The sequence below is a fragment of the Heterocephalus glaber genome, unplaced genomic scaffold (genome assembly GCF_053883595.1).
Source record: "Heterocephalus glaber isolate CG9 unplaced genomic scaffold, H.glaber_assembly_v1.0 deba00001481, whole genome shotgun sequence".
Classification (NCBI taxonomy): Eukaryota; Metazoa; Chordata; class Mammalia; order Rodentia; family Bathyergidae; genus Heterocephalus; species Heterocephalus glaber.
Window position 1 is genome coordinate 50,545,250 of NW_028258317.1, and position 27,111 is coordinate 50,572,360.

Below are 27,111 nucleotides of genomic sequence, written 5' to 3' on the forward strand. Positions count from 1 at the left end.
ATCCTTGCCAATTTCAAAAGATCATCCTCTTAAGGTCCAATTCAAAGGCCACCAACTACGTCTGCTGTGTTCAGCTAGGGAAATGCAACAGGGCAAGGAAGCAGACTCCACAGCTGCAACTCAAACCCCTTCCTCCCCACTGAGGCCCTGCCTCTTCCTTTCCCCTGTCTCAAAGGCTCTCATGGCAATGTCTCCACTCCAGCACAACAGGAAAAGTGCCAGAAGATGAGACCTGCCAGAGAAAAAGATTCAACTCTCACCCAGGCTGCTGAAATTGGGCTCCTGCCAGAAACAGGATGCAACCATGTCTCAAGAAGCCCAGCTCTCCAGAGTGGGCAATCTGACAGGCCGAAGGGTAGGAGCCATTCATTCACTCCTGAAAGGAGGGCCCTGCAGCACTACAGAGCATTTGACCTCCAGGGCAGTAACATCCAACAGGCCAGGTCTGGGATAAGGGCAAGGTCAGAAGGCAAGATCCCCAAACTCAGAAAAACAGCAAATCTTGAGATCCAGTTATAGGGAGAAAGGCCTATTAGTATATGTGTATCATACTAACACAAAATTAATTGACATTTTTAAAACTGTGAGTAAATGGGTAGGAAGCCAAAACAAAAATTTCTACCATCAAAGAAGATAAATGCTCATGAATGGTAAAATAGCTTTTATTTCTAATTTAAGGTGTTGAAATCTCATTGTAGTTACTTTTTTTTTTGTTCTATACTGTTTTAAAACTTAATACAACAGAAGTGCTGACAGGTATGTACACAGGCTTATTAACACTTTTTAACCCCCTTGCCAGTGGATGTGGACCTTCTGCCAAAAGAAATAGCATTACTAACTTGTTAACAAGCAGAATTGTGGGCCCCACCTACCCCAGGCTGTGGAATCAGAATCTGCATTCTAACAAGCTCCCCAGCAGATCATACACACCAAGTGTCATAACTGCTGGCTTGCCCCTTTCTGCACGAGGCCTTCAGCTTCCAACTGTGGCTGATCTTTGGAATTACTCTCCAGGCTGCATCAGGCAAATTACCTTCTGGGAGTGAAACTCAAACACAAGTATTTTTTTAATGCTCCCCTAGGAGATTCCAATTGCTATGCTTGAAAGTTACTGGTCTATTTCAGTGATTCTCAAAGGATGGTCCTTGGACCAGCAGAATCATTATCATCAGCGGACCTAACTGGAAATGCACCTTTCTTCTCCTTCCTCACTCCTTCGACCCATCTGCTCATCCATTTGTCTGTTTGTTTCTCTTTCACACACACACACACACAGAGAGAGAGAGAGAGAGAGAGAGAGAGAGAGATGACTGCTTATTAAAAGGGAATTCAGCAAAACTTCAGGAAATTCTCAGAAGGCAGGCATTGAGACAACACATTAGCATCTGAAATACAAATATTTATGTTGTTAAGGATTACTTAAAACGCACTTTAAAAATGAGGATCTGCCAGGGGATATGCTTCTGGCGACTGAGGAAGGTCAAGAGTCAAAGCAACGATAAAGAAACTACAGTTCAGAAATAAGTTCTGTCCCACGGGTGGTTTGCAAGCAAGCAAAGCTCCATTAGGGCTGAACCAATAGCAACAATATCCCCCCAGCTCTGACACCACTGCACCCAGGACTCTCCCAGAGTCTGATTCCATATGTGAGGCATGGGGTTGAAATTTACATTTTTAACACACATTCCCAAGTGATTATTACCAGAGAAGCTTAAAGAGCATACTACCTGAACTAGAGAAAGGGGGTTGTTCTAGTTCATTGTTTCTCGAAGTTTGGTTCTAGATAAGTCTTGTAAGATTACCTGGGAACCTACTAGAAATGCATATTCTCAGGCTCAGCCTGGACTATCAAATCAGACAGTCTCTGGGCGAGCCCAGTGGTCTGTGTGGTAGGTAACAAGTCCCCCGATGATCTGAAAACACTGCACAAGGCCATTCTTACAACTCTTACAACCTTTTAAGTGGAAGCTACCTCTTCTCATTCAAACACCTTATTTTTGGTAAGAAGTATAAAGAAATACTGGCCTGACCTCATTCTGTGCCTTGACCTGTATCTATCACATGAAGGATGTCCTGTCTCAAAGGATGGGAGGAAGGAGGAGGGTGATGAAGATAGTCTTGGAAACAGTGGAGCACAGTGCAAATCCTGAACAGCATTATTCAATGGAAAGACAATCCAACAGCAAGTAAAGAAAATGCTACACGTCTAATGTGACAAGCCTTGTTTACATAACATGCATTCATCCTTTCCTTCTCTTTCCAGACTGGTTTGGGCAAGAAAGCATGTTTATCACAAAGTTATGAAAACTAGTTCGTATTCCAGGGAGTCCAAATACAAGAGAGCTACTTAAGAATGTAGGGGATGCAAGACAAAGGACAAAGAGCATCTGAACATCTTTACAGGGTTCCTGGAACTTCTAAATCCAAGTGTAAACTTTGCGACTTTCAGCAGATGTGCACTGTTCAAGAGAGAAGGTTCACAGCCTTTATTACATATCCAAAAGCTGCCAGGCCCAAGCAAAGACAACCACCTCTGAATTTCCACATACTTCTTTGGACAGTGATCTGGATGAAAGACCTAACAATTTAAGGTTCTAAGGTAGGAAAGAAAGATCATCCTCTTACCTGGGAACCTTCTTTTCTGGCCTTAAAAGCCTCTATGAGACTGGGGATTCAGAACTTGGAGATAAGCAGAACAGTAGCACTAGGTATCCAGGCAGCTGCAAACCATGTTTTCATCTCAACTTGGCCTGGAACCACCTCTGGAGCTCTGGGAAAGTTTCTCAAATCGTGCTCTCCTAAGTCCTGGGCCCAAGAATGAAAAGTTCCCTTGGGTCAATGTTGCCTAATAAAGTAAGAGCACACACAATGCTGTGTACAGGTCAGGAGGACACAGGTCCTGCTCCCAGAGGGCCCCTACATACAGCAGTGACTGGTCACAGAATTCCTACCAGCCAGCACCAGAGATAATGAAACACCCAGGCCCTGTTTCTCCTCTAACTCAGCTCTCAGAGAGGCTGGTTTTTTCCCACCCCTTTCAAAATAAGTTTTCTATTCTCCTCTCTCTACATGATACTACTGAATACTCAACAGTAAAGTATAAAAGAAAAAGTGCGGAAAAAAATCAGCTATAATTCCACTGCTATCAACATTTGGGGTAGGAGACATAACTCAGTGGTAGACACTTCCTTAGCATGCATTAGGCTCTGGGTTCCATTCCCATTAACACACACACACACACACACACACACGTTTAGTTTCTTAATTGTCCCCTGTGCTTATGTTTACTTTCCAGTATGCTCCTTATAACTTTTAATATATTATAGCCATATTTCTAGGACAGTATTTTTTCTTTTTAATGGCTGCATGATATTCTCTCACATTTATTCCATATTTTACTTTACCCTTCTTTACTATCGAATATTTGTTACCGAATTTTTCACATTGCAATATTTTGATGAATATACTTTCCTAGGTAGTTTATGTGCTTTTTCCAGTAATTTTTTATGGGTAAATTTCAAGAAGTGGGTTTGTAAGATAAAAAGATGGCGAGTAGACATATCCTACAATATGTTTTTTTTTTGGTACCGGGGATCAAACTCAGGTCCTGCACTTGCGCAGCAGGCAGCAAAACCACTGAGCTAAATCCCCAGCCCCATAACATACAATATGGATAAGAGCAAGCTATCCTCAGAAAGGAGGCATCAGTTTATAACCTTACCAAAACCTCATGTGATACTTACTGAGTTCCTTTCCCAAGTTGTTTTGAATGCTGTAAATGCATTCTTAAATAAAATGTTTCTGAAGTCTCTCTGCATAAAGCATTTTCATTAAGTTTTGTAATAACTTTAGATGTTCAACGTGGAATTCTATGTTTACTTTTCATCCTTTTCTCAGTGAAATTTATATTTTATAAAGCTCAATCCCGGTATGCAATATGAACACTGTCTCTGAGAGCAAATTTATAGATACAGTGAAACCTTGGTGTCAAACTTGATTTGTTCCAAATTTGTTTGAACACCAAAAAGTTTGAGAACTGAGTATGTTTTTCCCACATGAAATAATGGAAAACCAAATAACTGGTTTTGAGGCCCAAAACTTACACTTTATAAAATTTATTTTTCCAGGACTTTAACACATTTCACAATGATTTCTTTAACTTTGTCATGGTTCTCACAGTTTTCCTCTTAGCTTTATTGCTGATATCACTTTCTTTGAAGCCATGGTTACAATATTTTATACAAATAAAGTGCACAAAAATAAAGCACAATCACGGATGTTTTCGTGCAGGAATACAAGCAAACAGAAAGACCCAATTCAAAAATGGAGATATGAAATGAACAGACATTTCTCAGACAAATAAGTAAAAGCAGGAAATAAACACATGAAATAATGTTCAACATCATTGGTCATTTGAGAGATGCAGATGAAAACAACACAGATTCCACCTCACCCTAGAAAGAATGGCTGCTATCAAGAAATCAACCAATAACAAATGTTGGAGGGGCTGTGCAGAGAAAGGAACCCTTCTCTGTCGGGAGCAATGCTACATAATTTTAGGGAAAAATCATTTGGGTAGCCTAGTTCTCTTGCCTACAGCCCAGCTATGGAATTCCAAGACAATTCCATTTTGGCCTCCGGTCACAACTGAAACTTCAATGATCCGGTGATGCTATGATTCTCCAGGACAAGAAACATCCTGGGAGCTGAGAACATCCTGGGAGGAACAAATATCTACTCAGTTCCTCATTGTTCTTGGACTGTTACATCTTGTTTACGCAGATGTACTGAACTCTCTGCAAGTCATTTGTTACATTTGTTTCTCCCGATGTACTTAGTACTGAATAAAAGGTGCGGTAAGGTGGGGGCTTTTGTCTTTGACTCCCAGAGCAGCACTGATCAGACCCAAAGCTTAGCTTCTTCGCAGTGTCATTTTTCCTACCTTTCCTGTAATTTGCCGTGTAGTGCCATGGCTCGCAGGAGACTAGGACTTAACTGCACAAGTTCTAGTAACATCCCCTTTCCCTGGTTCCCTACACTTCGCCATTGTTGATGGGAGTGCAGACTGGTGCAACCACTGTGGAAATCAATATGGAGACACCTCAAACAACTAGAATTAGAACTCCCATTTGACCCAGCTATGCCTCTGCTGGGTATCTTCCCAAAAGAATTAAAAGAATCATACCACAGCGATATATGCTCACCTTCACCCATGTTTACAGTGGCACAGTTTATAATAGCTAAAGCTTGGAAACAGCCCAACTGCCCATCGACTGGAGACTGGATAAAGATGGGTTTTTTTATAAAATGGAGTACTACTCAGTCATGAACAAATGGATGCACACTGAGGCCATATTCAAGTGAAAGAAATAGGACACGTGTAAATACCGAATAGTTTCTCTGGTGTGAAAAACTAAAAGTAAATAAGGATCAAAATGTGTAATTGATATTGTGTAATAGGAAGAAAAGGTCTAAAGGAGTAAGGGAAGTGGGAGGGGTAGGGAAAAGGAAAGAAGGGAAAAGAAAAAATATGAGAAAAGGAAAAAAATAGAAACAAAGTCTTTGTAAATAGGGAAAGGTGGAGGGGATGAAGGGAGGGCAGGGGAATGGAAAAATAAGAATTAAGATACATTATGTAAAGGTACAAGATCCCAATGATGAATGTAACTATTGTATACATAAAATGTACCAATAAACTTAATGGAAAGAAAAACAGTCAAATATAAATTATATACAAAGAAAAATTTCCAGAACATTTGAAATCATGAAATAAAAATCTTTTTTAAAAGGAAGAGATTAGGTAACAGAAAGATATAAAATGTACATATATTAACACTTACTTAGGAGGTGGCCTTACTGCTATAAAGCCACCTTCCAGTACTGAAGATGGAACCCAGGGCCTCACGCTACGCAAGAGCTCTACTACTGAGCTACATCCCCAACCCTAAAACCACATTCTTCTTCAAGTAAACATATGTATTATATATGATTATAAACTTATTTGCATGCTTTCACAATCAAAAAGGCTCTCAAACCATTTGGATCCAAATTATCACTTTTTTAGATAGCTATTTTGTGAAGTAACAGAGGTTAAACAGCCAGAAGACAGTCACACAAACTAGTTAGTAAGTTCTGTTGCTTTATCAAGAGGTATAAGGAGAGGATGACACATAATTGTGTTGTTTTTCCTAAGATGGAAGAATGCAGCAGGAAACAGTGTTCCTCCCACTTCCTAGTACTTCCTTAGTCTCCTGCCCCTCCTTCCATTCCTGTCCTTAACAGCCTTTAATAGACTCAAAAGGAGCCAATTTCTGGTTTGTTTGTTTGGGTTGTTTTTGTACCAGGGATGGAACTGGGAACCTTGTGCTTGCTTGCAAGGCAGGCACTGGAACCACTGAGGTAAATATCCCTGGCCCAGGAGCCAGTTTCTGGAATTCCAATTCCAATTCTTTTCACAAGAGGATGTTGGGCCTCTGCCAGAGATACCTGGAGATGTTTTAGGGGTTGAGGTGATATTTAGGCTCCAACCGTCCAGGAAGTCCCTCTCACCTTACTGTGTTGACCTCTAAGGAGATCACTGCTACTCCTGACAGCCAAGGGTCCTATCTGTGCCACTCCAAGTTGCACATGGTACAAGAGTGACTTCCCCAGTCAGAGCCAGCTGATGTACTCCTTTCCTGACAACCTGACACTTCAGTTGTGTAGCTTGGGGTTTGGGTTGATAGCACTAGCATTCCCTAGACCTGGTTGGGAACTAGAATTTTATGTTCCATTCCAGACTACTGGGTCAGAATCTGCATTTCACTATGAGCCCCACACTAATGGGTGAGAATCACTTTTTTTTTTTTTGGTACTGGGGATGGAACTCGGGTCCTTGTGCTTGTGAGGCAGGCTGGCAGCAGAACCACTGAGCTAAATCCCTGGCCCAAGAATCACTATTTTAACAGACATCTTTATACCATTTTTCCCTTGCTGGAGAGTAAAATGAGGATAGCAGTAAAAATGTCCCATTTCATTGGTATTTTTTTTCTTTATTCACATTTCTTTAGGGCACATAAGCACAGAGATCAACCCTAAACTCCAATATAGCTGTCAACAGAGAAGGGAGAATTATGCATTTGATTTTAACCAAGCATAACTTGCCCTGAACTTTTTTCAAACTGCCCTGCAATTTAAAGGCTGAGAGTACATGTAATAAAAGAGTAAAGTATCCCTTTGGCCTTTATATAAATTTTGTATTAATGCCAACAGCAAGGGACAATTTCATTACTTTATACTGAGGATTGCAAGCAGCCAGACAAAGTGCACCTTTCCCCTTTGGTGTGAAAAATATAGGACTGTAGAATTTTCTGTTTAAGCTTCTGGACCTTTTCAGTCTTGCCTTCCATTCTGGGGGCAGGAGGTAGGTAGCAGGCATGCTGCAACACAGGCCCATCCCTCCGAATGCATCCCCTCTGTCCCCTTGGCTCATTCCAAGGAGCTGAGGGAGCTGGGGAGCGGGCGACAGATCCTCTTGGTTGGCTGACTGACAGACAGGTGTGGACTACGTTCAGAGAGGGATCAATACAGTCTTAATGCACATGCTCACACTGAATGCAAACCTTGTCAGGCTTTCAGAAGGAATGCTGGCTTTCAAGCTGCAAACAAGCCATGCCAGAGTGAAAACTGCTCAAGGTGTCAAAGCTACTGGTCTGCGCCAGGAGGAAAAAACTCATGCTTTAGTTTTAAGTCAAAGGAAGCCCACTGTGATATGTAACTATAGTTGGACACTACCGACTTAAATCTGTAAGTTGCATTCTGGGATATTACTAGACCAGATCCAGACTTTGTAAATCAGTTTAGTGCTAAGTCTGCTATCACAGATCTTTTATAATTCCACTAATTTGCTGGTTCATCCTTTAATTTTCTTCTATGCCTTGAGCCAGGGTGACCAGGATCACTAAAGGTCCAAATTGGGGTGATTTTTAGAGAACTGAAATGTGAAATAGAAGCAATACTGGACAATAGGTGTAAACTAGGACTATTCCGAGCAAATTGGGGCATGTGATTTACCTACTTTTGAAGAATTAAGAGATAAAAAGGAACATAGAGGTGAGTAATAATTAAAAAAATTTGGTGACTCCTAGAAGGATACTCTAGAAACCAACAGTAAGACAAGCATATTATGTGTATCTCTAGGCCATGTGACGCAACACATTCTTAGTGAGACAGAGTAAAAACATACTGTGAACGCCAATAATGTGTGATTTCAAATGAAACTATGCTGCTCCCAATGTCACCACTACCTAGTATAAATGCCAACAAACAGTAACTGTGGAATGAGGAGCTCCTATGGATACAGTCTTAACCACTCTCCTGGGACGGCGCAGTTTCCTTCACTTTAACCAGGCTAATGGACTGTCTACATGGTTTTGAGATAACAGTTCTCCTAAGCTTCTATTTTAAATTAAACACAACAACATACACATCTTCAGCGTTTTCACACACATTGTTTTAAGCTTTAAAACAACTTTGCAAGGTTCTTTCCCTTGAAACTGGTTAAGAAACTGAAGCCCAGAGAAGGGAGATCTGCTTGGTGTGTACAGTACTCGCCATGCTGTACTTCTGATCCTAATGCATGGCCCTTCCCACTCGCTGTTAAGCTTTCCAAGTACAATGATTACATCATCTCAGTTTCGCCCGTACCCAGCGCTCACAGACTAGGACAGCCAGTACTCAAAATTATTTTTATTTTACTTATTTGTTTTTGAAGCAGAGTCTCACTGTGTAGTTCATGCTAGCCTGAATTCACTATATTGCCTAGGCTGGCCTCAAATTTGTCATCCTCTTGATTCAGCCTCCGAAGTGCTCAGATTATGGCTATGTGCCACCAGGCTCACAGCTATGAAAACATTTTTTAATTAATCTCATTAAAAATTGTATTTTGAATGAGTGGATACAATACATAAGAAAAGGAACTGGTACATTTTTATTTCTGTGTCTATATTCTCACCTTGATCCAGAGAAGGCAAATTGTTTTTTAAAAAAATACTGAAAAGGCTGGGGATTTAGCTCAGTGGTTTCACTGCCTGCTGTGCAAGCACAAGGGCCTGAGTTCAATCCCCGGTACCAAAAAAACTGAGAAGATCTCATGGGGGGGGGGAGGGAATTTACTACTATGTAGATAATACAGTTTAAAGGAAAAGAAAACCCAGAAAGGTTATCTTAAATTGTAGATTAGCAGTGTGTCAGATCTACATAAAAGCAGAAGGGTTTCCCCCTCTACAAAAAAGAGAACAGTAAAAGGCTCATCTAGTTTAACATAAAAAAGAAAAATTGCTTTAAGTAGGAGTTAGGTTAAAACTTGCTTCTAATTGAAGTTATAATCAAATAGGGTAGTTACAGAATTGTCATCAACTACTGAATATACTGTATAATAATTTCTGTTTTAGAAGCTTGCCAAGAATAAAAACTTACATGTTTAAGAAAAAGCAGAAGGTTGTAATAGATCAAATAGATTTTGGACCAAATAGATTCTTTTGGTTTCTACGGAATTTCCTTGGAATTCAACATCTCTATGAAAACCTTTCCCCAAACTACCCACTAAAAGGGTTACAGACTGGAGCTGATACATTACATCTCTGCTATATATATGTATGGATCAGAAGAACTGGGGTTGTTCAGTACTTTAGTGCTCACTGATCTGAGTCAAAAAGGAAAAAACAGCCAAGGATTTAGCTCAGTGGTTCCGCTGTCTGCCTCGCAAGCGCAAGGTCCCAAGTTTGATTCCTGGTACCAAAAAAAAAAACAAAAAAAAACAGAGAAAGAGAAAAAAGGAAAAACAGCCTGGAACAATTCACTGGACTGCAGTGAACTGAGACCTGCAGTGAGACCTGCTCACAATGTTTTCCCTCATGCTGCAGAGGCAAACAACTACATTAAACTTCTCGTGACTATGCTCGTAAGGCAAGCTAGAATAATTTTTTAAAATCTAGATTAAATATACATTTGCAAAATGAAAAGATATGGTCTCTAAAAAGCTATACTTGCTTCCTGGTTCTCATCAGTTTGGGACCTCCCTGAGGGTAAGCAGTCATAATGGACTGTTTGTGTTTCACAGAAAAGCAGAGAAAGAAACTGAAGAGGCAGAAAGTGATAAAGTCTTCCTAAATTTAATTTTTGCTGTGTATTTCTCACATTGCATAAATATAATAAATAACATTTTTTTCTTATTTATAATGTCAAGAAACACTGTTAAGACAGCATTATGCAACAGTGACAAATCTTACCTGGAACTTAGCTGTCACGCCACAACACTGGAACACTAATGAGAAAATAAAATAATAAAAAAACATAGCACCTATGAATTTAACTTATTAGAAGGTCTCCTAGGCCAATTTACATATGGTCTTTTGATTGTCATTCCTCCCACCACCATGTCCAGCCTGCATCAGACTATTTTAGAATGAGCATTGCTTTGGAAACGTATAGCAATGCAAGGGTAAAAATTCCTATAGCAAAGGAAATGATTTTAAAAATGACATTTAGGGCCGAGGATTTAGCTCAGTGGTTTCACTGCCTGCTGCACAAGCGCAAGGACCTGAGTTCGATCCCCGGTACCAAAAAACAAAAAAAAACCCCACATTTAATAAGAAGAACTGCTGGGAAAAAAGCTCTATAGGATACACAGTTCCTACAGGCATAGATGTTACTACAGCACATTACAGTAATTATCACTGAGATCAAACATGTTTAATACATAGTCTTAAAAAGTCTGTAAGTCAGGCTAGGGATTTAGCTCAGTGGCATTGTGCCTGCCTTGCAAGTGCAAGGTCCTGAGTTGGATTCCTAGTACTAAGAAAAAAAAAAAACTGTAAGTATATAACCAATTTTAGAAAGCTTCACAACAAAATTATTGAAACTAGAGAAGGAAAGAAAAGATGAATTAGAGAGACAGACCTTGTGCCATCTAGAGAGCTCAGTTATCCAGAATAACTTTCTCTCTAGTGCGGAAAGATAATCTACACTTGTGCTATAATTTATCCTTAAAGACTTTTTTCTATTTCCTTGTGATGCTTCGTGATAGCTATACTTTCCAAATAGGTCTCCTAAACAAATGCAGAAAAATTCATTTTTAAAAAAACAGCAAGACACAGCAACTTTCTTATAGGTCTGCTGTGGCCTGAACTGTGAGGTCCAGGGGACTGCTCTCCTGCGAAGACCTCCTATCATTCCTGAACATAGTCTCACATGGCAAGCATTCAATAAACATTTGTTTGGAATGTATCTTTGAGTGTTGTGGCTAAATCATGAAATTAATTTCTGAACCTGCTCTTGTGGTATACCAGAGGGTAAATATTAATTTTTAAGCATTAAGGATTTCATTTCTTAAGAACGTGACTTCTCGTATTTACTAATTACTAACATCAGGCCTAATTTTTAGCTCCTAAGTATTTCAGAGTGGAGCCCAGCTTGGTGGTACACTCCTGTAATCCCAGTACTTTGGAGGCTGAGGCAGGAGGATCATCACGAGTTCAAGACCAGACTGAACTACAAAGGGAGACCCTGCCTCAAAAAAAAAGTTTTTCAGAGTGGAACTCAATCCTCCCACCTTTTTTTTGGTACTGGTGACAGAACTCGGGGCCTTTAAGAAGCAGGTGCTTGAGAGGCAGGCAGTGGCACCACTGTGCTAAATCCTCGGCCTCAATCCCTTTTTATCCAGACTAACAGAAACTGATGCTTCCTCTCAAAAAAGTAGAACACACCCACAAGTCATCTTGACTGAAATCTTAGTAACCATATTGATTTAAAAATGTGTGCTTTAACTGCTTTCCTGGAAGACAAGATAGCTTATTCTCCAGACTCACAGGGCCAGGCCCCTGCCTCTATTACTAGGATTAAAAAGCCAGGTCCTTCCTACCACGGACATGACATCTAGACTAACCAGGGTGATCATGGTAAAAGCAAGGTGTGTTCTTTGCAATGGCATCACACACAACATTAGAACACATCCTTTCCCACACACAAAATAAATCAAAGCTAAGAGTAGTTCATTTCTGTCAAAATTTCTTTACTTTTAAACAAAATTCTCATGTGAGAAGGCCCTTAAAGTTCTGACCATTATTCTGGGTGGACAATAAATTAAACAGAACAATGTCTTGCAAAATGGATCTTATTCGGCAGAAGAAACATTTAAAGAGTTAACTAATACTGAAAGTTGTTTTTACATAGCCAAAAGCAGATTTTAAAATAATAATTACAGTAAAATTTAGCCACTGAAAAATATCTGAAGGCAGTAGCTTTGAAAAGCTTATGGAGGTTGTAGACTTTTTCCTCAGAGGTTGCAGATTTATACACACACCTCTCAAAAAAGTCTGGAGGAGATTTCAAAGAAAATGGAGATGGGAGAGTGTGACCTCCACCCTTGACCTATCCTTGGTTCGAAACTTTTGTTCTAAAATATGTACAACCATCATTTGCCAATGCATAAAAAATGTTTTAAAACTGTGCCTGTGCTATTTTTATATGTTTCCAAGGAGGGTTTTTCTCTTTTTTGGTTTTGTTTACAAGAAGGTTCCTAACATATTTAATATACAGCCATAAAATAGAAAAAACATAAATTCACACAGTTATAACATGCATCAAAAACATCTTCCGGACCATCAGTGACACTTACCCTCACCATCACTTCAACACTGGCTTTACTGAGGGAGATGGCAGCTAAGCAAAGGCACAAAAATAAAACTCTCAAAATATCAAAAGGCGGCACTAACTTCCTTCCATTTATAGTACAAGCTAACCTGATGTAGTAAAAATAAAAGAGGGACAGGCACCTACTTACTATAAGGACACAGACAGAAATTAATTTGCCTCTAGAAATTAACAAACATTTCCAGTAATAACTGCCCACCCCAAAAGTTCTTGTCTGGCTTAAATATTTCTCCCACAAAGATGGAGAAGTCTTACCAGCTGGTAATCAGAAAAATGTGAACTCTCTCTAAGTTCTGGGGACTGAGTGTGTCTTAGAATCAAAAATTCTTGGGCCGGGAATTTAGCTGAGTGGTTTCACCGCCTGCTGTGCAAGTGCAAGGTCCTGAGTTCGATCCCAGGTACCAGAAAGAAAAAGAAAGAATAAAAAATTCTGGGTAGAAAATTTACAAAAGTAAGCTTATGTGCTACCAAGATCAGTGAAACCAAATACCTATGTAAAACCAGGTCTGTCAGCTAAGCTCCACTCTTCTCTTTGCAGTTATTTGATCAAGTGCCAATCAATTTAGAAAAGCTGCTATGAGAGCAACATCTATTTCTCAAGATTAGAGTAGATAAGCAAATAGCACTTTCTAATGTGACCCTGAAAGAGAAAGGCTGTTCCTTCCCATCATCTTTGTAAAACATGAATAGGGTCACTTAACAGTGAGGTTTTCTGTGTACCTATTTATTCCAAGACTTTTGGAATATGATATTATGCTACAGAGCCAACAAGTCAGGAGACACAATGAGAAAAGAAGTAAAACTCCAGTACCTGTTGTATCAGAGTGAGTAGCTTTAAGCCAGTGAGCAATCCATGCCAACAAATCATCTGAATTCAACCTTCTAGACCAGTGATGCCGAACCTCACAGCTGGCTGGGGCACAAGTGCCATAGGTTTGCCACCACTTGCCTACTAGAATGTAGATATCAAATCCTTAATAAAAACAGTCTAGGGCCGGGGATTTAGCTCAGTAGTTCCGCTGCCTGCCTCCCAAGCACAAGGTCCTGAGTTCGATCCCCAGTACCAAAAACAAAAAAACAGTCTACTCATAGAGACAGAACACAGATTAAGGGCTGCTGAGGGCTAATGGGTTGAGAGGAAAGGGCTCATGACCACCAATGGGTATGAATTTTCTTTCTGGAGTGATAGAAATATTCTAATATTATTTCTGATGATGGTTGTATAATTATGTGAATATACGAAAGACCACTGTACAATTTAAATGGGTGAACTGCATGCTTTGTGAATTATACTTCAGTGAAATTATTATTTAAAAAACAAAATATCTGAATTTCCTTGATCATTAAGATTAGGGTGAATTGGCAGGAGAAGGCTAAAACCTTTTAGAAGAAAAGGCAAGGGAATAAAATGAAAGACAGGTGGAGAAACTACTATCACCGAATCATTCCTCCACTGACGACAACACAAACTAAGACTCCCTAAGGTCAGGACTCGGACGCCTCTGCTCCAAGTTCCTAAGTGGAATGTATGTGCCCTAAAATTATTTGGAATCTCAGTGCTCAGCATAAATCCTGAATTTTGTAAGCAGTCCCACTTCTATGTTGTTGATGGTGATGGAGATGAACTTCCCAGCCATTCTGTAAAACAAACGCATCTCCTAGAAAGGGTATTCAGGGTACTAAGAAACAGAGAGCATTACCTCCATGATCAAAGCACACATCTGATAAGAACGACTCTCACACAGGAAACAACAATTAGGCGAAAGACTTTCCAATTGTTTATCTGATGGAGACAGAGTATACATATAGGAAGGAGCATGCCCGGACTACCTTCCAACATGATGTACACATGTAACTGCATTCACTGTAACTTCCATAAGAACACTGGTTTCTTACAGCTGATTTTCCCCTATGAAAGGGATCTTCTCAGCAGAGAACTACATTTTTCAAGCTTGAAGTTTCATTGATGGTAAATGGAAAACTGGTTTGTTCTATCAACATGGCTCTTGGCAATGTCTGTTAAAAACTGATGTTAAAATTTAGCACTGCTTTTGAAAATTTTATTGTAACACAGGCAGATGTTTTAAAATGCTGACATGTACTCAAAAAAGAAAAAGTTTCTGGGCCAGGGATTTAGCTCAGTGCTATAGGGCCTGCCCGGCAGGCACGAGGTCCTGAGTTCGATCCTCAGTGGCAAAAAAAAAAAAAAAAGTTTCCATGCAGAATGACTACCTCTGCCTAAACACGATGAGGTTGAGCAGCCACGCATCTTCAATTCCATGAAGCAAAGGCTTAGAGATGAGGGCTTTTGGGTCCCCAACTCACATATGGAGTTATCCTGAAAAGAGGCTGCGCACAGTGGAATACGGGAGGCTGATGTGGTCTGAAAGTTTGTGCCCTGCCTCTCAGAGATCCATATGCTAAAACTTAACTTCCTGGGCGGGGATTTAGCTCGGTGGTTCAGGGTCCAGAGTTTGATCCCCGGTACCAAAAAAAAAAAACCCCAACTAAAACTTAACTTCCAAGGCGACAGTATTAAGAGAAGATCTGAGCCTCTCCTCCCACCCTGAGATGTGAGGCACTAGGACTACAAGTCTGAACTCAACCTGGGCAATTTAGTGACTTAGCAAGTCTCTGTCTAAGTAAAGGGGGAGGGAGACTGAGGATGTAGCTCCATGCAAAGAACTGGATTCAACACCTAGTACTGTTTTTAAAAAAAAGATCTATGGGAAGTCATAAGGACTCCATCCTCACGAATGGGATTTGGCCCTTATAGAAGGGCTTGAGATAGCAGGTTGGCCCCCTCTGTCTTTCCACCATGTGAGGACAGAGAAGGCACTATCCACTGAGAACAGGCAAGGCCCTCCCACATACTGAATCTGTTTATCCTTTTATCTTGGACTTCCCAGCCTCTAGAACTGTGAGCAATACATTTATGCTGTTTATAAATTACCCAGCCAATGGGGTTTTTGTTAGAGCAGCCCAAACTAAAGAGACTAATTTAGAGCCTGAGACAAACACAGAGGGCAGAAAGGTGTAATACTATTTGGGAAACCACCCCAGATCCAATCTACAGGTAGAAGAAAGCAGGCTTTTGATATGCTGATTACCACTGATAAGAAAGAGAAAATTAAAGGGAAGGTTTAAGTGAAATAGGGTAAATGTAATCCTAGCAAATATAAAATGACAACTTTGAAGATAACTGTTGAGTGAAGCAGTGTTTACCATCAGATTTATGGAGAAAAGCATATTTTTAAGAGTGTTTTTATGAGGTTACTGTAGGAATGTAAGACTTACATTAAGAGTGTGTGTTTTTGTACTACGCGTTTTATAAAGCTTCCAAATCACTGGTTTTCTTTAAGCTAATGTATTAAAATATAAAAATGAATGTGTTTAGATCCAATTTGAGAAGATTTAGGTTAAAAGAAGTAAATGGCCAGTATGCTGTGAACAAGGCTGATGTCCCTTTCACCTGTCTGTTCCTGGAAACGAGGTGAAACTCAATGGCAGAGAGAAGAATCACTCTGGAGGAGTCAGAAGAGGAGACTCCAATACCTAAAGTCATTGGAGGATGAGAGGGATCTATAGAAGATGATTATAAGGAACCAAGTGCTAGTTCAGCAGAAATTAAAATTAACAAGTTTATGAAAGACAAAAAGTCACTCTACCTCAAAAGAATGGATAACTCAAGGTTTGTCCAGAATCTGGTAGTGAAGAACCAATATCTGCCAAATATTCTGCCTGTGACAGAACACACTGAGACACTTTATGGAGCCAGTGTCCCGTCCAACTGTAACCCCGTGCCTAAGAAACAGATTTATCAGAGATTCTATGTATATGGTTATTATGAACTAAAACAGAATATCCTTGACCCAGCCGAGGGGGACAAGTTACAGATTCCATCATGAAAGGCAAGATGATAACCATGTGAACAAAACCTCACAGAAGGTATAAGAAGAGAAGAAGGTAGGAAGTAGCTAGTATGGTTCAAGTGAGGCTTCAGCCCAGCAGGCTTTGTTAGCTCCCTGGGGCAGGAATGCAGGGAACTCAAGTCAATGAACTCACTGCCTATTCCCATTTAGTTGACTGCTGTTTGAAACTAGCCTCTGACACAAATGGTGAGCCCATCTGCTGTTTCATGTTGCCACATTGGACTAGCCACAGAATTCCAGACAGTGACAGAAGTAGCTTTCTTACTGGCCTGGTTAAAAAAAAAAAAAAAAAAAAAAAAAATATATATATATATATATATATATATATATATATATTTACACACATACACATACATACCTACATACACACACACACACCTTGGAACGAAGATTCTATGAACCCTGAATTATTAAGATGTTTACAAAGCTGATGCAAGGCTTCAATATTTATGGAGTAGGTGAGGAAAGAACCTCAAGAGTATACTTCTTGGATAAGTAATGTGTGAACTACTGCTAGTCATGGAGAATGCCTAAGAAAATTAACTTGTCTCAATGACCACTTAGAACTTCAATATCCCCAAAGGTTACTAAAACTGTATAAGCTAGGACACTGGAAAGAGGGTATCTATCTGGATGTGATAACTGGTACTTGCAAAGACATTCTGCTACCACAGAGCTAATCTGAGGATACACAAGCACAGAAGGATGGAGTCACAGTACCCAGGGTCTCCGGTGACATCATTGGCATTAATTACCACTTAATCGACCCCAAAACTTGCTTTCTGGATTTCTGTTGTAAAAAATATTGACATTTCTCATGCTTAAGGGAATTTTCCATCTGCCCCAACTTAGAGAGTTCCTGTTAAAAATCTATGATATATAATGGATATCACATGAAAAACTCTGAGTACTTACTATTAGGGAAAGAATCTGAAAAGCACTTATCTAAAAAAATTCTAAATATATTAAGTATTTAACTTGGGTTGTTAAATGGTCCATGGGTTGTTTCTTGGTCCAAGAGGACAGTGCTTCTAAAACTGTGATCACCAGATGAACAGCATTATCATGACCAGGGAACATAAATTCCCAGGCCTCACCCAGATCTGGTGAGTCAGAAACCCATGGGGGTAGGGCTCAGCAATGTGTTTGAACAAACACTTCGGGATTGAGAAACCTGCTGCAGTGTAAGAACCTCTCCTGCAAGAAACTCAGGTATGACACCAGATATTAGTCATTATTAGTCACCCACGTGAATGGTGCACTCTACAAAGTGGGCTGCCTAAGTTCCACCCTGTCCTCCAGTTCTTAAGCCAAGTATTGTTAGAGACGATGAAAGGCCAGAGAAAATAATGAACATTCAATAAATGCTCACACAAAAGCTTTCACATCATTACTGTGAAGAGATAACAAGAATATTTGGTAGTATCTATAAAGGAAACAGAAGACCTGGGAAGAGCAAAATTGAGGGGGAAAATGGGGTTGAGAAAAGGACAGCTTTCTTGATACAGCTGAAGTGAAAGAGTTGTTGGAGAAGTAGAATAAAGGCAAAATTGCAGGGATTGGGGTGTGGTGGGGTGATAGAACAAGACGAAACTAGTGTTAGATGAAACACTGCATCCTGACAGGTGCAAAGGTCTCAAGACAGGACCAGATGAAGGACAGCAAGCTCTAGAGCTGCTGCTCAAAGGCTCAAGAAGGAAGTTGGCCTCTGGACCTAAGGAGGTTGTGCAAAGTATTCCGAATAGCATCCCAGCAAGCATCAGGCTGACAAATAATGTTCAGGATCTGGGCAATAACTACCCTGCAGATGGGAACTGATTGAGCCTCCATGATATCATTCATATTGCTGTGGAGAGAAGAAAAAGGAGATCTTTACAATCCACAAAAGGGAAACAGAAAAGGGGCAGGTGGCTAGTTAGCTATCAAACTCACAAGCTATTAGTTATCTTTCATGATCAGATGTACCAATGATGAGAAACAGATATGACAACTGAATGGACACAGATACTGAAAATTTTGTAATTATTCTTACAATTCCACACAAGAAGGGTTTTATACATGGAAATCTAAGGCCAGAGCTTTCAACCAGGCTGACATCAGAATGGCTTCGGGAACTTTTATGAATAGATTGGGTCCTTCTCCAGGCCAAGCAACACTGAGTCCTGAAACGGGACTTACACTGGCTTTTTTTTTTTTTTTTTTGGTACCAGGGATCAAACGCAGGACACCTTGCTCTTGGGAGGCAGGCAGCAGAACCACTGAGCTAAATCCCCGGCCCTATATTGACATATTTTTAAAAATACTCCCTCTCAATGATCCTAGTGAATAAACACTTACCTGAGAATTTCAGAAAAAAACAGCGAAATTTAAAAAAATTAAAGCTTGTATGTCCTGTGCAGAAAATGAGTTCATGATATTTTTGAAAGAAATAAAACGGAAATGTAAGTAAAGAAAGAATGTGAATAAACTGGGAATGCCACATTTACTCTTTCTTATTCCATTATTATGGAATTCTTAATATTCTAATAATGGAAAGAGATCACTGTTATCCTATTTTATGAACTAGCCTAGACTCAGAGGATCTTATTGTGCACAGGATGTAAGAACATTTCCTTCTGCAGGTTATATTAGTCTTTTTGCACAAATATTGTCAGGGTCCTCTGAAAAGTACACAAGCAGAGAAAAAACACAGACATGCCCTGAAAGACCTTACAGTCTATTGCAAAGGTGTGAGATTCATACCAGTGCCAAAGGACAGAGCAAGCAGCTGGCAAGGAGAGATCCATAGAGCAGACAGAAGGGGAGTTAGGACTTGGGAGGTGCAGGGTCTGCAGGGGCAGAAAAGAACTTTGGTGACAGGCAGGCACTAGGCTTTGCAGGACATCACAAGGAGACCACAATGGCTGATTACCATAGTAACCCAATTCCCCTTATCAGTGCTGGTTTAGGAAAGGACATGTGACTCAGTTCTGGTCAATGAGGTATTAGGAGACAGCCCTTAATTTGGGAAATGCTTCTGGGGAAGGTTTCCTCATGCTTAAGAAGAAACACCAGATGCCCAGCCTGGATGTGACAGCTGTTACTTTTCCTGCCACTCTGCCTCTCTGAAGAGCCCATCTGAGGATGCACCAGCAACTGTAGGATGGCAGAGCGGAGAGACAATACCTGTTGGTATCAAAAGCCACTGAATCAGTTAATCTCAAAGCTGCTCTCTGCACTTCACTTATGAAAAGATTAATTATCCTTATTGTGGAAGGGAATTCGCACTAAGATTTTCTTGCATTTTTTACTTGCATCTAATACACATTCAAACATTAAGACTGGAAAATGAGTATGACTTTTTAAGCACCTGAAAGCCTAGATTCAGGAATCTGGATTTTGTGTTACAGATAAACAGACTTCATTAAGTAGGAGTCCTGTAAGAAGAACTAGTGCTACTGGAAATAACCTGAACAGCATAAAAAGGGTTGTGGATTTATTAACAGTCCATGAAAAGTTTTACCCCATAACCTTACGGGACACAAAAAGTGTGATGTGGAAAACCGAGACTGGGCACAAAATAGTAACATCTCCTGAGGTGTGAAGGAAAGAGCTGTGCTTCCTCTGCCTTTGTGCTTTGCTAAACGCCCACATTCCCTCTCAGATGAGGCGCCACTTTCCCAAAGTCAATTAGAAATCCTCCAGAGGGTCACTGAAATGGACATGGCCCGCCCCCTCCTTACACAGCAGCCAAGTTGCAGCTATGCAATTAATTTTAAAAGTCCCATCAAAAGGTAGGCCTAGCCTTGTGCCTTGAAGGTTGCTAAACCTGCATATGACAGAAGTTGTAAAAAACAAAAACTACAAGCTGTTTTATTTTGCGTGAAACCTCCAACTGCACCAGTTACAGTAATTAAAAAATTACCCTCTCCATGCTCTCAAATAATTATCTTCTCTAACCAGTTTTTAAAAGTACTTTCCATTCAACTTTCATTTTAAGATTAACAACATAATTACTAAACCTTTTATTCCTTTAACCTCTTCTCTTAGGGCCCCAAGGTGGAGCCTAATTATCAAGACAGATAATTACATGGCCTAGATGTATCATCCCAGATCTTAAAATTTCAGTAATATTTTTGGCCAAGAAAGCCTAGAAAAGCTGACTGCCAATATCTGACATTAAAAGAAAATACGAGGGCCAGGGATTTAGCTCAGTGGTGCCGCTGCCTGCCCCACAAGAGCAAGGACCCTAGTTCAATCCCTGGTACCAAAAAAAAAAAAAAAAAAAGAAAAGAAAATATGAACTCTGGCTTCAACAGAAGATTACTGCTACTATCTACCAACACCAAATCATATTTAAATTGAGAGTCAAATATCACTTCCTTTTCATTCAAACTTTTATTAAGTGATTGTTTAGTTCTACACAGGGTGCACACCCTAGGCTAGGGAGACACAAGTAATGATAGAGCCTTTGTACTCATGGAGCTCTGAGGGATGAGAAGGACGTGACTAGACACACTGCAATTGAACTGTGTTAAGTACTTGCCCTACTGGTGTGAGCTGAAAAGCTCCTGAACCACAGAGGTGCAGTAGAGAACCAAGGCCCAGGATGTGGGGAAGGATCAAGCAAGGACAGGACCCCTGAAGTGAGCCTTAAAGATGAGTAAGCTGGCCCTGGGGGGAGGAAGCAGTCTTCAAAGACAGGAGCAGAGCAGAGACCACAGGTTGAGGTGTGTATAAGGGAGGCAGAAGAAATTAAATATACAAGGGCTTTGTATCCCCATCTACGGAGTTTGAATTTGATTTTGAAAGCATAAAGAGTCACTGAAAGATTCTTAAGCTCAGGATTGGGTTACTTTTTAGAAATTACTACGCTGGCTAAAATGAGGAAGATGACTTGCTCAAAGGAGGAAACAAGGGAACCCTCAGAGGTTGTTCTATTTCAGTGGGTAGAGTAGGAATGGCCTGGAGAGGGAGGCCTGCAATGGAGGTGAGGCCAACAGCCTCAAAGAGTGTGGGAGGACTGAGCCTGAAGGGATGGCTGCTGGTCCTCACTGAGAAGAAGGAAGTCATGAATCCTGGGCTGAGATACTGTGGAGACCGTTCTCCAGGTAAGGTCATCTAGAGGGAAGCCCTGAAAGTCTTGGATGCTGATGAGTCCATACAGTATTCCATCTCCGTGGGTCCCTTAACTTGCACAGATTATTGTTATTGTTATTGATTATTGTTTGCTGAGCACAGACTGCGTATCTGATCTACTTCCAACTCAACTTGTAAGTTCATGCTCTTTGTCTCAAAAGCAGATATATTTGTAGATGGGTGTGGTGCAAAACATTGAACACTGAACAGAAATAACAACAACAACAAAACATACATTTCATTCCTACAACTCTTTATACCAAGACATTTCTGCCTATCAACCAGTAATGCTTCACTTTGTCATTTTCTTGATCTTCAACAATAAGATTTTTTTTATGGAGGGAGTGGTATTAGGGTTTGAACCTAGGGCCTTCTCACTGGGCATGTTACACTCCCATTCCTTTTTTAAAATTCTTTTCTTTTGAGAAAGGGCCTTGCTCAGTCACTAAATTGCCTGGGCTGGGCTCGAACTTTTGATACTCCTCCTGGCTCAGCTTCCCAGGGTGCTAGGATTACAGGCATGCATGACCACACCTGGCAAACAAACAGATTTTGACTAAGTTTTCTGTAGTCTCTCTCACTTCTCTCTCACATCTGAACCACATCTATACTTTTATTATCTTTTATTCTTCTCATTATTCCTTTGTTCTTAAACTAAGCACTCAGATTCCATTTACAGATGAGTTAATGTATGCAAAATGCCTTGTAAAGTGCCTGACACATGGGCCCTCAGTAAGTTATTGTTGCCAACTATATTACTGCCACTTTCCTCTCCCTGAATCACTGACCAAGAAGCTATTAGTCTAATTTTCCCCTCCACTTCATTATATTCATTCTCCAGCTATAAGTATTATTTTTAAGTATTATTATCCCCTCATGTTTCCACAACAGATTACAACTGTAAGGCTATGGAATTGAGCTGTTTTTGATCTTCAAGTGGAGAATTGAGAATGAGGTATCACTTGTTATATATATTTGCTTCAGAGACCAATGTCTTTCTCTTAGGATATACACTTGGATATTTATAATGTGTTTGCATATGATGTGCCTTCCAGGAGGCTGGAAAATAGTTAAGCTACTGAATCAGAAAATGTCACTGCTTTTCCTGGTAACTCATCTGAGCAGATGGCAAGTGACTATTTTAACAGCTTGTTTCTCCATTACATGCAGAAATATTTATTAACATTGTATTTCTGCTACATGTGTGCAACCAACAAAAAAACAAGCTAGGCATCAGCCACTGCGGCTGGGGAAAGGGTGAATGTGGAATCACTCCGGCCTTTGTCTTAGCAGGTAAAGAAGCCCAACATTCACCTGAGGGAAGGGTGCCCAGAAAGACCCACTTGTTTCCCTGTAGCCAACAAGTGCTAAGCTAGTAACACTGGGAGAGGTGAGGAGCAACTCACCAGACATAACCATATTTTATCACATCTATTAAGTCACTGATCACAACATGCACATTATTTTATGTAACCACTAAGAAAGCAAAAGCATTTAAAATTGGGGCTTTAGCAGGGCAGTTCCCCAGGAAGCTGGGGCACTAAAAGGTCACAAAGAAATCAACCCACCATCTAAATAAGGATGACAAGGAGATTTATATGTCAACCCAGCAAGTGGCAGGAGAGGAGTCTCTCTCAAGGACTTGACCCATAAACCATTCTCACCAGGGTTTACATTCTGAATTCACACCACCAGTGAGGTTCAAAGGCTGTCAGGAAGAAAACCTGAACTTTGGTCCTAGGTTCATAGTACCCAGTATCAGAAAGAAATGGACTCCATAGCAAGTATGAGATACACTAATGCATCTCTCAGATACACTAATGCATAAAAATAGGTGCATCTGGGAATAGAAATAAATACAGTAACCTTCACCCATTGTGAAGCCACCATAAGTTATTCAGAGTATGGAGTTATGAATATAAAAATCAGAAAGAGGTCAAGATAGACACCAAAGTCCAAAAATCAGGCCAGGATCCAAAAGGTGACCCACAAAAGGCCACAAAAGGACCTGGGAGAGGCAGAGCCAATGATGTCTCTGCAGCCAGGAGGAGGTTACAGACAAAAAGGCTTACAGTTCTGACCGCTCATTTTCTCATTTAGGGTCAGGTGAAAAGCATCCTCTGCTTCAATTCTTATCATTAAAGTGGAGAAAACATCTTCTCTAGGCTTACTGATGAAATGAAACAATATATTTTAAAGTGTTTTGTATACTGAAAGAGCACTGTCCCAATAAGATATTTATACTCATTCTTAATAGAAATATTTTGAATGCTCCTTTAGTCAATTCTTTGTTTTCTGATTTCTTAATTTTCACTTAAAAGAGGTCTGCACATAAATCAAGCCCTTCATAAATTCTTATCAAGTAACTAAATAAATACTGCCAACATCTAGCATCAGCCCTATTTGGTCCCGAATTCCTAAGGAGTGGTTACCACTGTTGCTGAAAATAGAAAGGAGAGACAAAAACACACACAAAAAATCCATCAGTCCAGGACAGGATGTATTTGTGCTTTAAAAAGCACACCGTTCTCATACAGCCACTCTTAGCCTCCTTGAAACTCACAACAACAAAACCAAAATGTAAGTGACACAGATGTTTTCACAACAGACTGAAGAGAGTCCGCAGGAGGAAGCGTCACAATGGGAGCCGAAAGTGTAGGGGATAGTCAGCCTCAAAATGAGAGGCCTGTTTCTTACTGGCAAAAAGGACTACCGGCAGCAAGCAGGAGCACCGTGGGGAGAAGAGACACATGCCTAGGTTACCTGGAACATCTTGGTATCTTTGGGTGAAGATCATTAACAGGGACAGATGGGAAAAGAGGTCCTTGCCAACCAAGCACAATGCTTGACATGAAAGGGGACAGAAGGCACATGGCTGGGCACAACTGGGGCTGAAGAGTGGCCAGGAATACACTGAAGGGCAGCTGTTGTTCAAGGAGAAGAGCGTGAGGGAATGGAGACTTGGGTTTTTGCAAGCTCTGACCTCCCCTATCACATGCCCTTGGGTGGACCTAACCATGAAATAAACAACAGGGCAGAAGAATTAAGGCATGGTCTCTACCTCACACTTCATGATCCCAGATATTTAAGGATGAAAATGTTTAAGGAGTAATAGTGCTGTTCATTCTCTGTTGCTCAATCTTCATTTTGGGCTGAGAAACAAGCAAGCTGAGGAAAGAAGAAATCAGGTAAATAAAGGCAAAAACAGCTACACAGAACTTCAAAAGAGATAAGTTGGGAAATGAGATTGAGAAACAATATGTACGTACACCTGGAATGCAAGAAATTAAAGGAGAAGCCCAGAGAGTTGAGCAGAATCCAGGGGTGATCTGAATTAATGATCTTTTGGTGTAGTGGAGACCAGTTAAACCCAGGAGATAAACTGAGGGGGGAGGAGAGTCTAGAGAAGGGCCCAACCTTTCAGTCTTCCAACACATAGTATCACCCTAAGCCAAAACTCTGTGAGATGAACATTTTAGAACACAGGTCTGTGCTTGACTGACGTGGACTGAAACTACATTTCATTCTTTTTATTCTAAGTATCTGTCTGAGTAACTATTTCTATGGGGGCTGTTTCAGTTAACAAACATGGCAAGGAATAAACTGGTCCAAAGCACTAATTATACAAAATGACCACAAGTTCTGGTCTTTTCCAGACAGTCCTGCACAGGAAGGTATGTAGAAATACACACTATCTAAAAGTGATAACCATCACAGGACCCAACCCACACATTTCTTGTGGATTAAAGGGCAAAGAAAAACAAAAACAAGGAGGTCTGGGGTTTGCCTGCTCCTAGTCATATTTCTGGGAAACTTGGATACAAGGTTTATTTTACCTCAGGCAGGCTGTTTGGCCAGGATTTTTGTTGGACTCGATTTCCTAAAGATTTAAATATTTCCTATTCTCAAGCTTTGGCCTACAGCTAAATATTCAACGGTTCTTATCTGGAGGCCCTCTGTGATAAGGACTTAGAAAAATACACTAAAAAATGTGCTTCAACAAATCTTTTTCATGTCAGGAGCAGTCTTTTCCTCCATGAGGAAATCTGGCCCTTGGAGCTCTCTGCAGGAAATCTGCTGTCAAAGATGACTGCACGGGCTCTGGGGTTTGCTCTGCACATTCACAACCCCAAGTGCTGCACACCTGCGGAACATCTTCAAGACTCAGAGCATCTCACAAGCACTGTTTCACAGCAGGTTCGACTGACATTTTATGATTCGGAAATTAAGGAACTAAAACGTTAAGTAAGATTGCCCAGGTATATAAAGTAAACTTAATAGAAGATTTAAGCTTTAAACTGGTCTGTCTGGCCGCAAACCCCTTGCTCTCATTCACAGATGGGCTTTCACTGGTGCTATGGTAAGGAAACTTTTTTTTTTAAGTTACATTTTTAAAGGGGATATTATTTATTGTAATTCTTTAATACAAACTTCAGGATGCTTCTGTTTTTCCTACAACCCTAGTAATTAAAATTGACAAAAAATATATACTCACAGTGCACAATGTGATGATTTGAGATGAGGATTATCACAATTAAATTAAACAGCATATGCATTACTGTGCAATTTATCCCGTGGGTGTGTGTGAGCTTCTGTGTGTATATAGGGGAGAGCATGGTAAGTATACTTAAGATTGATTTACTCTTGCCAAATTTCACATGTAGAGTATTAATAACCATAGTCACTCTGCTATACAGTAGCTCTCCAAAACTTACTCCTCTTAAACTGAAAGCCTGTATCCTTTGACTTAACACCTCCCCATTTCTCCTAAGCCCCAGCCCCTGGTAATCACCATTATACTCTATGTTTCTGAGTTTGTCTTTTTTAGATTCCATGTGCAAGTGAGATCATTCATTATTTGTCTTTTTGTGTCTGGCTTATTTCACTTAACGCCTTTCAGGTTTGACCATTGTGTCTGGAATGGCAGGCTTTCTTTTTTATGGCTGAATTGTACCCCCCCCCCCATACACACTGGTTCACAAAGTCAGGTTTTAGTTGATAGGTTATTAAAGAGTTAATGTCCCATTCCAAGACAGGGTGGGAAGAGAATGAGATGTGGTAAGGACACTGAGTAATAAAGAGGAGGAATATTTTGGAAAACACCAGTATGCCTAAACAAAGATGTTTGGCCTGCCTAGACCTGAACTAGATAACTGATAATACAACAAAAAAATTTAGGCTGGCCAAATACTTGAAGAAAATAATCCCACCTAAATAAGAGTATACTTAACATATTTTGAAATTACAGCAAATTCTTAAGGTTTCAACATTTTAATATAGGAATGTGTTGCATATAAAATCCTTAAAAAATATAGTAAGGGGGCCGGGGATTTAGCTCAGTGGTGCTGCCACCTGCCTCACAAGCGCAAGG

General features: G+C 40.3%; 1 protein-coding gene across 5 annotated transcripts in view; it reads right to left on the reverse strand.

Annotated features, from left to right (window-relative positions):
• Kank1 (KN motif and ankyrin repeat domains 1) overlaps positions 1-27,111 on the reverse strand; it is a 201,174-nt gene that overhangs the window by 73,599 nt on the left and 100,464 nt on the right. Inside the window, exon 1 of one of the 5 annotated variants that reach the window (XM_087184055.1) lies at positions 2,626-2,737. The exons of the other annotated variants lie outside the window; for them this stretch is intronic. The gene's annotated coding sequence lies outside the window, so the exon portion shown is untranslated. Of the gene's footprint in view, positions 1-2,625; positions 2,738-27,111 lie in introns of those variants that run through there. 5 annotated transcript variants of the gene reach the window in all.